Here is a 12983-nt window from a genome sequence, read left to right on the forward strand (position 1 = left end):
TCTCATGACGTTAAGCTTCTTCGAAACATACAGACCATAATAAGCTTGTAATAACTGTACCTGGCGGCACCTGTTTCCTCGGTGCAGAGCCCATTCCCCACCACGCAACGACATGAATATCTCTGTAAGTCCCTCCGGTATGAATATTCTCTCCTCAGTTTCAAAACATCTCAATATCTCATCTGTTTCAACAGTTATACTATCGGTAACACAGTTAACGTAGCGACAGCTTCACGCAATGGATTCAATATCCTGACAGAATGACAATATCACACTTTTATAGGCAGTTTCCCATCTCACAACTAGAGGTCACTAGGGAAAGAAATAACATACGTTTTAGTGAAATCAAATGGGCAGTTGATGCATAGCGAGTCCATGGACTTTTTCAACAGATATTTGGGGTATTTCTGTGGTCCTGGGACTGGTCACTGAAACTGGTATTTTAAACTGTAAAAAACAAAACAAAAAAAAGATGGTTTTTGGACTACAGTCTGAAGAGCAGTAGTGAAATAAGAGATATCAAGTCAAGAGATGGGCCTACTGGGTATTCTGATACAGCTTGACAACCATACATGTTTCAAAACATGCCAAAACATCAGAGATCGGAAAGTTATTTTTTGTCGCCTAAATGTGACATAAACAGATATGAAAACAGAAGATGCTCCTAATAGTGATGGACCGGCTAAAGGGAAGTCTGCATACACTGGGATACATGGTTTGTTTCTCTCATTGAAATGGTGAGTGAAATGGTGTAGGTCTTCCACAATACTTTTGTTTAAATACTATTATAGATCGATTAAATTATCAATGGCAAATAATTGATGGCTTATTAAAAAACAACAACAATCAATACCAATCAATGACACACAATATACACAAATAATAAATCTCCCTGTCAACCTTCCTGCGCCCTCTAGTGTGAGTACCATTGTATAAAGTATCCTCTCTTGAGCACCACCCACTCATTAACATTACATGTTGGCTTTCAAAAATTAAAATTGAAATAGAAAAATTAAAGATAAAATGTAAAATAAATAAATTAAAATAAAACTGAACTTTACATTTTCATTTAAATTATGTCACTATTATTGTGTTAACATGCTAAGCAATTTAATTTTCACATTTGCTTTTTCATTTTAGTATTAGCAGTCTTGCCTCAAGATTGTAGTGAAAATGTAGTCAAATCAGCAATTGCACTTCATTTTTTAAAGGAATGTTCTGGGTTAAGTTCAATCAAAAGTGTTTGTGGCATAATGTTGATAACCACAAAAATTATTTTCACTCGCCCCTCCTTTTCTTAAAAAAATTAAATAAAAAAAAAAGCAAAAATCTTGGTTCCAGTGAGGCACATGCAATGGACAATGTAATATACTCACTGTTTCAAAAGTATAGCCACAAGACATAAAGGATATGCATAAAGTAATATTAATGATATATATAATAATAATAATAATAATAATAAAATAATTATTTTAGAGAGAGAGAGAGAGAGAGATATCCCAAGGACGCTCAATCAAAATTAAAATAAATGTAGAATATTATAGACATTGTTTGTCATTCTTATCCAATGTACTTAACCAATATCTTTGTTTTAATTGGTTATTTTGTTGTGGTATCCTGTACTGCTCTTTGAAATAACTTTAATAATTTGGTGGAGGGATATGGAACCGTTATGCGGTCAAGACCTGGAACTACTTCATAGCTGTGCCTTTACTGGAAAAATAATTGCACACCTTAGAATGTCTGTCAACCAATCAGAATCAAGCATTCAACAGAACAGTGGTATAACAGGAAAATAAATTTGGTGCTCCACAGAATAAAGAAAACACTGGGTTTGAAACGAGAAAAGGGAAGAGCATTAAAGGTTATTTGACATTTGTATTGCATAAATACTGTAAATATGCAATGAATGAGTAATAAAATTTGTTCTTTTTGAAATAGGAGAGTAGTGTAAATTTGATGTATTGTATCGATTTGAAATTCTGTCTTTTATACTTATATCTTACGATTTCACAATTTTGTACAAATGATTACAAGTTCTCATGGGACTAGTTATAATCAAAAGCTCTTCTCATGAAGTCCTGACCATGTGGCAAAGTAAAACAATTAAATGTTTTAATAGACCAGCACGTCTGGTCTTTAATGAACCAAAGAGAGCACATCACTCTTTGTCTCTCTCCACTGGCTCCCGGTTCATGCACGTACTAAATTCAAGGACCTGATGCTGGCATACAAAACAGTCACTGGGTCTGCTCCTGCATACCTAAAAACATTTATGCAGAGCTACGTTCCCACCAGAAGCCTGCCATCGGCTAAGGAACGTCGCTTTGTCGTACAAAAACAAGAGCACCAAAACACTTTCCCGGACTTTCAGTTTCATCATAACACGTTGGTGGAATGACCTTCCCAACTCAATCCGTGAAGCTAACTCACTCTCTATCTTCAAAAAACTTCTAAAAACACATCTTTTCCAAGAGCACTTAACCAGTCACTTAAAGAAATTAAATACAAATTACAATTCTTGTTGCACTTAAATCTGTTTTGTACTATTCTGATGCTAGTGAAACTCGTACCACTGTCTCCTTAAGATTATTCGCTTATGTTTTCCTCTCTTGTAAGTCGCTTTGGATAAAAGCGTCTGCCAAATGAGTAAATGTAAATGTAAATGTAATAGCCCTATTTCAGTTTAATATGCAGAGGCAACTGTAAACCATTTATAGGCTGATTTCCCCTATAAACTCTGTAATGCTGCTGTGCTTTTTCATTGCTGTTTGATTGAGTGTATTCATTGTTGATAGCAGTAGGTTTCAAAATAAACATGCATACTTTTGTGCCATCGATTCAATACATTCTCACAACTGCTATATCATTATGTATCTGTTTTTTAAGTCATTATTATCATTATGAATCTAAATGCTGGTATTTGTAATGTAATAAATGTGAAAATTATTTGAATTTGTAAGGTAAGTATTTATATATATTTAATTTCTTAAAAAAATTCCTTCTGGCAGTGAATTGTTGCTAAGCAACTAAATGGAAAATGTACATTAGAAATAGGACGGTTTGATATTATAACACACAGACATGAAAATAACTCAGACCACAGATCATGAATTTGACATTAAGCCAATGATAAACTATTTACTTTCTGCATCATTGAGCATGTTATTTTTTATCACCTTAAAAAGAAAACTCATTGTACACCATTTTAGAAGATTGTATGTTCCAGAAATACACAGTTCTCTTACGAGAGGTTCTCTCGTATTGCGTAAGCTAGCTTACGCTACAGGAAAGATTCATCTTTTCTGAGATATTGAAGCCAAAAAATTATCCTTAATTTTGTATCATTTGTCAACGCAGTGCAGCAACTGCAGACCTTGAGCGGGCTAGCTAGCGAGCTCATTGGTTGCTCTGCGGCAACTGCTGCAGCCTATAGACGAACTTGGCTGAACTCGCGTCCAATGAGAGAGCGTCCGGCGCTACTGCATCAAAGCCCGCCAAAATGGTCGTGGCTAGAGTGCATATAAGCGTAGTTCGTAGGCTGGAACCCTGATTTTAATCTCTTCAGCGAAGCTCTTCGCATCTCTGAACTGGAAGCCGTGTCGCCGTTCGAGGGGCATCTAGCAAGCTTGGACAGCGCTTGAAGAAGCCGGCCGTCTTCGCCACCTTCAGCCATCCTGCGAGCTACGCCATCCGGCGACGTATCCTTTTTTAGAGCAAGCTAAGTTCCTCAGTGAACTTCACAAAAAGAGTATCAAGCGTCTTTTTAAAGATGCCTTGCACTTCCTGCGGCTCATGCCGCGCTCCTCTCAGCACCAGAGACCGCCACCTCATCTGCGCTCTCTGCCTAGGACGGGAACATGCAGAGCTCGCTGAGGGCGGATGCGACCTCTGCGAGGAGCTTCCGATGTCGACCCTGCGGGCTCGACTCGAAGCATGCAAAACCGAAGCCGCCGCGCCGCCTTTCGTTTCGCCGCGCAATAAGAAGCGCCGCTCCCAAAGGCTGCTGGAACCGGTGTTAGAAGCAACTGCCTCGCTGGAGCCTCTCCCTCGAGTCTCGCTTTCACCCTCCCTGCCCCCCCGGGACGCGCAGTTGCCGCCAAGCGTGAAGCGTGATCATGGCTTCGGACAGCGAGGAGGGTCAGGCTCCCAAGCCTCCTCCTCGGCCCAGGAATCCAGAGGATTCGGTAGCAGCACACCTTTGCCCGCCCTCCGCGAGATGGCGGTCTAAACAGAACTACTTCCGCCTGTGTTGGCCGCGCCTATGCCGCCGCCGGCCAAGCCGCATCTGCTCTGCATTCCATGGCCGTCTTACAGATCCTCCGAGTGGACCTCCTTCGAGAATTGGATGAGAAAGGCAGACACCCAGAGGCTGTTTCAGATCTAAGGAGCGCGACGGACAACGCGCCGCTCTCTCCGTCCGGTCTCTTCGGTTCCGCGGTGAGTGGCATTGTTGACCGTTTCACGGAAGTCCAGAAAGCCACCCAAGCCATGAATCTCTTCCTGCCTCGTCGCGCTAGCTCCTCTGCAGGCCGCCCACATGACCAGCCTCCTGCACGAGCCTCTTCACAGCGCCCAGCTCAGCAAAGCCAGACTTTTCAGCGTCGACAGGGCGGCCGCCCTAGGTCGCGCTCAGACAGCCGCAGCAGAACGCCGCCCCCCTGCCCTCGGCCTAAGATTGCGTTGAAACCTGAGCAACTGAAGTCCTCCTAGCTTTGTTGAGAAAACGACGGCTCAGTCCCGCCGCAGCCGGACAGCCGTCAAAGCTTCGCCCTCTGTCAGTCCCCTTCTCTCAGGCTACTGCAGTGGTGGATTCAGCAGCCAACAAGCCGGTGATACTGCCCGCTTGCCTGCACTCAAACGCCGTTTTCACGGCGACCCAAAGAAATCTTGTAAAGAGCAAACATGCCTTATGTGTAGAAAATGTGCCCACAATCCAGTGTTCACCCCTACACACAAGCATTACACTTCCCGTGTTCCTATCAGAGCCCACTCACATAAAGCGGACACAGCCCGCTCGAGTGTTAGAGTCAATAAACGCGCCCACGAATCCGTGCGTGCGCCCCTTCTCTGGCCGCTCTGTCACACGACCAGCCTTGTGTAGAAAATGTGCCCACAATCCAGTGTTCACCTCTACACACAAGCATTACACTTCCCGTGTCCCGATCAGAGCCCACTCACATAAAGCGGACACAGCCCGCTCGAGTGTTACAGTCAATAAACGCGCTCACGAATACGTGCGCGCGCCCATTCTCTGCCCGCTCTGTCACACGGCCAGCAAACACTTCTCTGTATGTAAGTCCCGTGCCTGTGACGATGCTCGCGCATCACTTAACAGATGTGACTCTTTCCCCATTCACCTCAATCGGGAAGTCACTCACAGAACAGCCTGTCCCTGCTGTCTGCGAGCAGTCATGCATAAGCACAGTAAGCGCGCTCACACATTCTGTTCAGCGCGCTGTGTGCGGCAATCAGGGCGATTTGGCCATTCACCCGTAGCGTTATGCTTCAAAGCGTGGGAAGCTATCCCAGGATATCCAAATGGGTGTTAAGCACAATAAAACAGGGCTATTTGCTACAGTTCGATCGCCGCCCTCCCCGCTTCAGAGCGCGGCTCGAAACTATTGTGAACACGGAAGCAGCCTGCATGCTTCGTTCAGAAATAGCAAACCTTCTGTGCAAAAGGGCCATAGAGAAAGTGCCGCCTTCGCTGAGCGAGTCGGGGTTTTACAGCCGTTATTTTCTTGTTCCCAAGAAAGACGGCGGCCTCAGACCAATATTAGATCTCAGGGTTTTGAACAAGGTGCTTGCAAAAAGACCGTTCAAAATGCTTACAATCAGGAAACTCCTCGCGCATACGCGCCAGGGGGACTGGTTTATCTCTCTCGATCTGAAAGATGCCTATTTTCAGATTCAGATATATCCCCGTCACAGGCCATTCTTAAGATTCACCTTCGACGGCCAGGTTTATCAATACACCGTCCTTCCGTTCGGCCTGTCTTTAGCACCGCGGCGCTCGCACCCCTGCGGAGTCAGGGCTTGTGAATTCTGAACTATTTGGACGACTGGCTGATTATGGCACAGTCACATACTATCCCGTGTTCCTATCAGAGCCCACTCACATAAAGCGGACACAGCCCGCTCGAGTGTTAGAGTCAATAAATGCGCCCACGAATCCATGCGCGCGCCCCTTCTCTGGCCGCTCTGTCACACGACCAGCCTTGTGTAGAAAATGTGCCCACAATCCAGTGTTCACCTCTACACACAGAACAGTTCTCCTCAGCCAGCTGAACAGTTTGGGTCTTGCAGTCAATTGGACCAAGAGCTCACTACAGCCCAGTCAGGCAATTTCCTTCCTTGGAATAGAACTAGACTCCGTGGCAATGACGGCTCACTTATCTACACAGCGCGCGCGCCGTGTTCAGCGACTAGCCGCGTCCTTTCAGATGAACAGCCTCACGCCTCTGAAAAAATTTCAGAGAGTGCTAGGTTACATGGCCTCAGCTGCAGCAGTACTTCAGCTGGGTTTACTGCGCATGCGCCCGCTTCAGCAGTGGCTAAACACCCGCGCGTCTCGCCGGGCTTGGGCCACAGGCCGCCAGCCGATCAAGGTGACTCAGACCTGTATTTCAGCTCTGCAGCCCTGGACAGTGGCCGAATGTTATCAGCGGGGAGTGACGATGGGAGCTGTATCTCGCCGAAAAGTCATCTCGACAGACGCGTCCAACACGGGTTGGGGCGCGGTCTGCGAGGGCTCTCCGGTTTTTTTGGCCTATGGTCAGTTCAGGAAAGCTCCTTCACATAAATTGTCTGGAAATGATAGCGGTCGAGTACGCGCCATGCGCTTTCTCCCGGTCATTCAGAGTCACCATGTCCTGGTCCGTTCGGACAACAGATCTGTGGTATCCTACCTAAACCGTCAGGGCGGTGTCAGATCCAGGAACCTCTTCCATCTGACGAAACGCATACTGAGTTGGTCCCAGTGCCACCTGCGCTCGCTGAGGGCAACGCACGTGCCAGGCCACCTGAACGACGGCCCAGACAGACTGTCCAGAGACAATATTCCCCAGGGGAATGGTCCCTGCACGCTCAAACAGTCCAGATGTTATGGCACATATTCGGCAGAGCAGAGATAGACCTCTTTAGCGTCAGAAGAGAACTCTCACTGCCCAATATTTTTCTCGAAGCGAGGACACGCTGGCCCAGGACTGGCCCAACCGCCCGCTTTACGCCTTCCCTCCCGTCTCGCTATTGCCACAGGTAATGCAGAGGATCAGGAAACAGCGTCACTCGGTGCTCCTCATAGCCCCGCGTTGGGAGAATCAGACATGGTTCCCGGAGCTTACGCAGCTGTCACTGACAGCGCCATGGCCCATCCCAGTGAGAGCAGATCTCCTCTCTCAAGCTCGCGGCACGATCTGGCATCCCCACCCAGAGCGCTGGGCGCTGCACGCGTGGGTGATCAACCCTTCCACGAGAAGACTCTATGCGTCAAAATGGTCTGTGTTTTCAAAATGGTGCACCGACAGAGAACTGGACCCATGAAAAACGAGCTGGTCATCCGCTTCCTCAGGGGAGCTAGAAGGATGAACCCCCCGCGCCCCCCATCGATTCCTATCTGGGATCTTTCTATAGTTCTCGAAACTATGAAAGCCCCCCCTTTCGAACCGCTTCAATCCGTGGATTTGAAATACCTTTCACTCAAAACCGTTTTTCTGACTGCCCTGTCATCAGTCAAACGTGTGGGAGGCCTTCACGCGCTGTCTGTCAGCGCTGCGTGTCTTGAGTTTGGACCAAGTGACTCCAAGGTCATTTTAAAGCCTAGACACGGCTATGTTCCCAAGGTGATCGGTACTCCTTTCAGAGCACAGGTCATTTCCCTATCGGCGCTGCCAGCATCCGATAGCGAACGCGACGGCAATCTCCTTTGCCCAGTCAGAGCACTGAGATTGTATACTGCACGCTCCGCCTCTTTCAGACGCTCTGAGCAGCTTTTCGTTTCGTTCGGAGGGCACACCAGATGTCTCGCCGCCTCGAAACAGACACTGTCTAGATGGATAGTGGACGCTATTGCTGCCGCATATGCGTCAAAAGACCTGCCATGCCCGTTGGGCATTAGGGCTCACTCCACTAGAGGCATGGCCTCATCGTGAGCATGGTCCAGCGGGATTTCCATTCACGACATATGTGTGGCAGCAGACTGGGCTTCCCCCTCCACCTTTGTCAGATTTTACAATCTGGAAGTGCCCGCCCTGCAGGCAAAACTACTAGCGGTTTAATACGCTACAGCTCCCCTGGTGAGCTGCACTGATGGGACTCATTCCACACAGACCGGCACCGCCTCTCTGTCGTTCCCTTCCCACAATGTGCTTATGTATTACACACACACACTGGCCCGCACCTCTCGTAAGAGAACGAATCGGTTACCTAACATAACCTCGGTTCTCTATAGACGAGGGAACGAGTATTGCGTAGCCGGCCGTGCTCGCGCCACGAGCGACTTTCGCTTCATTCAATGAAAACCAGGGTTCCAGCCTACGAACTACGCTTATATGCATTCTAGCCATGCCCATTTTTTTAGATATAATATATATATATTATATCTAAAAGAGCTGCTTTCGTGTTCGCGTCTTTTTAAAGTTGTCGACCCATAAGTGTTACTTTCACAAGTGACACATTCCGCCATCAGACCAACATGAGAGCCTGTTGTAGCCTTTCATGCCAATTTTGTGAAAAATCACTCAGCATCTTTGGGGTTTTGATTTCAGAAGAATAGACTTTATTATCACACAATAAAGCCGAGTTGCCTACGGTGAAACCACAGTACCAACAACAACTGAAGCATCTCTGGTTTGGTTTCACTTAAATACATCTCCTCAAACAAGGTGGGGCTTACATGCATTATCTATCATGCTCTTCATTGACTCTGGTCTTGACCATATTAAGAAGTAACAGAATGTCCTTTGGAAGAGATCAATTCTCCCCCCTAAGTAATGCTATTTATGTTTCTGCACACACAGTCAAATAGTCAAACATATGTGAGCACATATTCATCACGTCACAGGCCTTTACATACAGTAAACTGCATGTTTGCCCCTCAGACATAACTGTGGTATAAATCAACAATGTTTTCATTGATTAGTCCTGATTAACTTGATAAAAATATACTACAAGCGCGTTCGCAATCTGGGCCACCTGTACATTTGCTACCTGTTAAATTTAGTATTCTTTTTAAAATTCTGTTAACTACGTACAAAGCTTTGAATGGTCTAGCTCTGCAGTACTTAAGTGATCTTCTACCACGCTATATTCCATCACGTTCATTACAATTGAAAAATTCTGGCCTGTTAATAGTTCCTAGAATATCAAAATCCACAATAGGAGGTAGATCCTTTTCATATTTTGCTCCTAAACAATGGAATAGTCTCCCTAACACGGTTCAAGATTCAGTTTAAGTCTAGACTAAAGACTCATCTATTTAGCCAGGCATACACCTAATTTATCCATCAACTAACAATTAGGTGGTTTTAGTTAGGTCTGCCGGAACCAGAAACAGTGATCATGATCTATAACTTATTTGTTTCGCTCAACCTCGGGACTCCTATCCGGAGGTCACCAGAACCGGCTGGATCCAGCTCCATTCCTGCTTCATGTTGGATCATTGAATGATGACTAATAGCAGCCAGTGCCAGCCAAACATCACTTCAATCTATTACGATGGACTTCAGAGGATGAACTGATGCCAACTTCAACCATAAGACATGGGATACTTCATATGCATTGCCTTAACCTTGGACTTAGGATAGACCTCACCAAAATTACCGGTCAGGTTGAACTGTGATGCACCTCACTGATCTCTGCCTGCATCACCAATGATGGACTACACTCTTGAAATAGAATTCAACTATCAATTAATTGCCAACAAAACCCTTCATCAGCCAACTAACAAGGACAATTGCATCTATGTGAACTTCTGCAGTAAATCCAGGATGGACTTCAAAGACATTAGTCATTAATCTTACAGTTCATACAAAAACTTTGTTTAAACATTGACCCTTAACACTTACTTTGTTAAATAATTTTAAACTGCACTATACATAAGTAATACTGGCATTATATTCATGATGTTAGCCAGGGGGGAACGCAATAGAGGTGGTTCCAGATGAATCCTCATGGGCGTGACAGACTGGGTGTTAAAAACGATCGAGCACAATTATACGATTCAACTTGTTCACCAGCATTTTGCAATCTGTGGTCCGACTGGGATAGAGATTGTCACAGACTGCGACACACACAGCCGTTATTTTCTTGTTCCGGAAAAGGGCTTCAGCCCATTCTAGATCGTTAACTGTTAAAATGTTAACTCAGAAAAAGATCACATTGCACATCCAGTGTGAAGGCTGGAGGAACTGAACACCTGGCGCTAGCCGGAGCCTGGACTATCGCCATGCGATGCATTATCAATGCAAAATGTATTTCAGGTGGCAGTCATACTCCTAAGGAGTGAATGACCACAAGTGAACCTGTCAATAATGATCAGGAGCAAGAGTAAAAAAAATGCAAGTAAGAGCTCACCATGTGTACACGTAACAGGACAGAGGGCGATTTGGTTCGTTCATTATATGATATAATGCACTGCTCATCATTGGGAAGCGGTTGTGCATAATGTGTGGGCTTTGATGTGGAAAAGAGCTTTTTAATTGATGAAGTGCGAGCATCTCGCGTATGTGCAAGGAACGCTGTACTCATTTTTGTATGCAGTGCAGAGCTGCAACTCTCTTTATTCCTAGATAATTTATGCTGTTGATCACATTATTGTTTCTAAATGTTACTAATATTTATTTTATCTTCTCTCTAGACTCATGTCCCCGAAATGTCGACTACATGCTTTCCCCTCTAATAAGCATTAGCAGTCTGAGGTTACTTCTCTACCAGTCTAAGTGCAGCCCACATTCCAGTGGCCATGGATCTAACTTTTCGCAGATTTCTTTGGGTGGTGAAACGTGTATATGTATCCTAAATATGAATATTTTGTCATTTCTACAGAAAAGACTGAAATTGAGGCATCCGCAAGGGTTTCACCAATATTACTTCCAGCAGGTCTCTGTGAGAGCCCATCAAAAATTCCTTCCATGGGATTGTTCACAGGTTTTCCTCTTGCTTTCTCTATGTATCTATCCAAGACTTCACCGTCTTTGGCTCCTTGGAAGGCAATGTGAACATTTAAGTTGCTAGAAAGCACAAATGCGGTGCTCCTACCATTGGCTTAAAACATCCCTAAGCAACACAAGTGGGCTGTCCAGGTGCCACAACCGCAGTGTCTTTCATGCCATATGACAATCTTACCCAGCATCACAAAGTAGCGCAAATGCACTGTCCAAGCACCGCATTCATGGGCCTGTTTTCCTCTTATCAAAATTCTAGGGGCATAGCTCATAAATACATATACACATTGCTAACCATATTTCAGCAAGGTTCTCTACTCAGTGCCACCTGCCATTCGAATGCAGTGTGGGCTCTTCCGTTCGGGCGCAGTGTGAACCAATGCAATTTGGGCCACAGGTTCTCCCATTCTAATGCAGTATGAGTTCTCACGTTCGAGCACCGTGGTGGTGCAGTAATCTTAAAAGCCTTTTAGCATTTCACGTAAACCTTCACATTGGCATTTCCTTCGCTCATGGTTAAAACGAGCCCAACTCATAATAAAAAGAGCTTGATATAACCTTCAAAATAAGTTGTTTCCTTACAGGTGTGCAAAAATTAAAAAAAACTATATGTGCCCCACCTGATACTGCAGCTGCAGTGCACTATCAGATAATGTGCCGCAGCGCCCGCCTACGCTCGATAATGCCACAACATCACCCACATACTTTCGATAATGCCACAGCAGCACTCCTTTTGCATTTTGATAATGTCACATAGTCCATGACATATGTAATAAAGTTGTATTCTTAACTAACTTTTTGCTTTCCTTAAAGCTGCATATAAGCGTAATTAACATGTTTTCCATAACTAACCATTTGCTCCCCATTCAGATACTGTAAGTACAAACTAACCTTTGCTTCCTTTACAGGTGTTGATAAGTTTAATTAAGTAATTTGTGTCCTACTTTATACCACAGCAACAGTGCCCCACCTGACAGTGCCCCGCCCATGCCGAAAGTATAAAAGTTATGTATTCCTATCTATCAACTTGCTTCCCCTACAGGCATGCACAAACATAATTTTCATGTTTATCTTAACTAACCTTTGGCTTCCCTTGCAGGTGTGTATATATAAATGTCTAGGTTTTCCTAACTAACCTTTCGCTTCCCTTACAGGTGTGTACACAGAATTATTTCTATTTTCTCCACAGACACTTTCAATTCCTAAGTTCCATAAACTTATAGATGTGTATCTACAGCAATGGAAACACAGCAGCACTCCCACAGGAGCACTTTTACCATGCCCCCAAATACTCAGTCCACTGCGGCAACAGTACTTTAAACTCTGCTCCCTCAGGAGGCCCACTTACTCTACAGCCGCAGCAGCGTTTTACCATGCTTCCACTGTAGCCCCTTCTCTTCACTTCTCAGCAGCTGCAACAAGCATTACAGGAGATGGTGGTCACCACCTCCTCCTGTTCTTTTCAAGCACCATATTTCCCCATCTCTGGGTGGACTACTCCCTACGACCATACACAGGTCCATTAATCTAAACCTTCCACCCTGATTGGGCCCTTACGTGAGGCTGCCCCCCTAAGTTGCTGATAAGATGCAAAATATCAACGTACAGCCCCCTATAGCCGCATAAATGTCCTTTATCTAAACTTTCTGCCCAGAGCAGGCCCTCAAACGTGGCTTAAAGCTGGCTGTTCCAATGAAGTTTACCACGATATAGCATTTCTACCAGCCTTCGATTTGGCGTTACTTTCAGCTAATTTGGAGGGTTATCTATATTGCACTTAATAATGGTTCTAATACAGCACATTATCCTTTTCACCAT

Source organism: Xyrauchen texanus, chromosome 49 (assembly GCF_025860055.1).
Source record: "Xyrauchen texanus isolate HMW12.3.18 chromosome 49, RBS_HiC_50CHRs, whole genome shotgun sequence".
NCBI classification, from domain to species: Eukaryota; Metazoa; Chordata; class Actinopteri; order Cypriniformes; family Catostomidae; genus Xyrauchen; species Xyrauchen texanus.